This window comes from Etheostoma cragini, chromosome 18, assembly GCF_013103735.1.
Source record: "Etheostoma cragini isolate CJK2018 chromosome 18, CSU_Ecrag_1.0, whole genome shotgun sequence".
Lineage (NCBI taxonomy): Eukaryota > Metazoa > Chordata > Actinopteri > Perciformes > Percidae > Etheostoma > Etheostoma cragini.
In genome coordinates this window covers 165,393-168,787 of record NC_048424.1, presented here as the reverse complement: position 1 = coordinate 168,787, position 3,395 = coordinate 165,393, and positions in this window count along the sequence as shown.

Genomic DNA, 3,395 nt, shown 5'->3' with positions numbered 1-3,395 from the left:
GTAAGGGAGGATCCAAACATCTGCATATCAAATGCATGAGAGCTCTGATTCCCAACCTCACTCACTCACATTCCTCTACATTCAGTCATGTAAGGTGTTGACCCAATGGGTGAAGATCAGGTGTAATAATAATAATAATAATAATAATAATAATTATAATAATAATGATAATAATAAAATGATTTTGAAAACCCCTTGACAAGCAGAGGCCCCCCAGTTTTAGGATTTTGTGCCAGTGGGAGAGAAAACTATCCTGCATTGTGTAATTGACCACAGAAACTACTAAAATTAAACTTTATTAACAATTTAGAGAAATATGCATTTAGTACTGTATGTGTAAATATGTCTGTCCCGTGCACCTTAGTCGATTCAAGTCATTTAATTAAAAAAACTACTAGTTTGAGTCATTTATTGGACCTCAGGTTCCATCAAACATTGAAGATTTATTCCCTTTTCTTTGTCATGTATTTCTTTAGTTAACTGAATATTTTGAAGGTTAAGAATGATGGAGGGATGAAGCCATTTACAGAGATGAGAAATCCTGATTTTTCTCTATTTTGTAACTTTTTAACGACAAAGCATTTTAAAATGAGTTAATGTGGTTGATCAATCAGTATGGGACACAGATTGTTCTAATTTCACAGATTTAAATTTTCCGTTTCAAAATGACTTTTACTTCAAAGCAGTTTAATGAGAACCACACGTTCAGACTTCTTCTGACGGTTCCCCCCCCGTAAAGAAAAACTAGCGTGGGAAGAACGTAAAGACGTGGTGCAACACATCTTCTTCTGCTGAAAAAGCTCTTTCTTCATCTATTTTGGTCTGGCGTAACGGTGGAACAGGAAGTAGACAGAAAGAATGAGACTGAAGAATAAGACTGAAGAATGAGACTAAAGAATGAGACTGAAGAATGAGACTGAAGAATGAGACTGAAGAATGAGACTGAAGAATAAGACTGAAGAATGAGACTGAAGAATAAGACTGAAGAATGAGACTGAAGAATGAGACTGAAGAATAAGACTGAATTAGACTGAAGAATGAGACTGAAGAATGAGACTGAAGAAAAAGACTGAAGAATAAGACTGAAGAATGAGACTGAAGAATGAGACTGAAGAATGAGACTGAAGAATAAGACTGAAGAATGAGACTGAAGAATGAGACTGAAGAATAAGACTGAAGAATAAGACTGAAGAATGAGACGGAAGAATAAGACTGAAGAATAAGACTGAAGAATGAGACGGAAGAATAAGACTGAAGAATGAGACTGAAGAATGAGACTGAAGAATAAGACTGAAGAATGAGACTGAAGAATGAGACTGAAGAATAAGACTGAAGAATAAGACTGAAGAATGAGACGGAAGAATAAGACTGAAGAATGAGACGGAAGAATAAGACTGAAGAATGAGACTGAAGAATGAGACTGAAGAATAAGACAGAAGAATAAGACTGAAGAATGAGACTGAAGAATGAGACTGAAGAATGAGACTGAAGAATGAGACTGAAGAATGAGACTGAATGACGGCTACAGTCATCTTTTGACTGTGGTGTCTTCTCCAACCAAAGTCCTCCCTCGCTGGACAGAAACGTCCACAACACCTCCAACGATGGACATTAAGGAACTCTCCACTTTCACTTGTACGTGCAGAGCTGATGACGGCATGCTCTGCAGTGACAGATCTGACTCATTGCTTTGTTTTCTCACATCTGCAAGAGCCTCCTTGAGTTAACACACACACACACACACACACACGGGCACACATGAGCACATGTGTAGCCTCCCCCCCCCGCTGAGTAAATCCATTAGAAGTTGAAGGCTTGTTTTGATTGCGCTTTCTGCTTTGACTGAGCTTCATAACATCTCTGCAGGAGGTCGCTGTGTGCCGTCAGTCCAATGCTGGACCGAGGGAGCCAGCAGAGGGCCGCGTGATCCTTCATGTGCACGGGGGTCTGGATGTCTGGGGCGCGTCTACAGAGACAGGTTAACACGCAGCAGCGGCAGCAGCAGCAGCAGCAGCAGCGGCTGCAGCGGTCGTCCTCTGGTGCTCACATTGGAGAAAATATTGGCTTGACCTTAGAGAAGGATTCCTCTGGTTGAGCAGGTGTGCAGGTGAGGTGGGTGCCATCCCCCTGCAGGTGTACTCAACTGCACTGAATCCAATAAAGCATGTTTGTTCCTTTAGACGGACAGCCGAGATACACTGAAGCATGACGTGTGTGGGCGGGAGGTGTGAAACAGGGGGGGGGGGGATCCGCTGTGTGGCCTCCAGAGGACACACACATGGACACGCCAGAACTAGCTTCTTAAATGTGAGATTTGCCAGTTTTTCTCGGTTTAATGTCACTTTAAATGATAGAGGAAGGAGGGAGAGAGGTTACAACCCCCCCAATAGTAAGAAGTGGGCTTTCTCCAACGGTTCTTTTGCTTTTATGGGACATTTTTGTCACGTTTTTAATGGTTTTTGTAGCTTTTTCCAACGTTTTTGGCACAATGTTATGTTTTTGGTGCTTATTTTGGAGTTGTTGGGGCTGAAAGTCCTGCTAATTGAGCTGTGTGTAGTTCCTGTGTTGAGACCAGTTAGAGAGCTTATAGGGACCGTCTACAAACTACAACGCAGAAAAGAGATTTTCAAAAATAGGCATATGCTTGTTTTTTAAAAGTAAGTGCTGTAGTAAAACTAACAGGAGACAAGTCATAATTGAGGTACGTTTGGAGACACTTCCTTATTAAAAACCCTAACAAAACTGCATTTAACCATTTGTCAGATTTAAAGCCTGTGTATGTTGTGAAGAACACTAGTGCTGATTTGGGAAAAACTGCATCTTGTAAAATAGATTGTAATTGCTTCCTTTAATGTCCACATTTCAAGCCTAAATACGGTACATCATGGTGGATTTTTAAAGCACCTAAACAGAGAAGTCCAGCCATATTTTGCCCTATTTCGAAGGAAAACTAAATGTTGGTGTTTACAGAATATCAGCTGTATGTATGTATATCAGCAGTATGAGGCGAGGGAACACTGTCACCACTAAAACATCTCCAAAACATTCAGAACAAGGATGAATAAAAGATGCATACTGAAGACAGATTTCCTTTTGCTCTCTCCATTTCCCCCTCTCTGTAAGCCGAGACCTGTGGGTTGTGGGGGCCAATATTAGTTAAGTATTTATTTGCAGATCCTGGCAGAGCTGTCCTGTGAATAATTCATCTTCCATGCTCGGAGGAGTCTGTTGACAAGACAGCCTGACGCAGGAGAAAGGAAATCAATGCAGCTATGATGGGCAGCAGACTCCTGCATATCTGCTTCGGACCTGCACCTAGCTCTATGTGTGTGTGTGTGTGTGTGTGTGTGTGTGTGTGTGTGTGTGTGTGTGTGTGTGTGTGTGTGTGTGTGTGT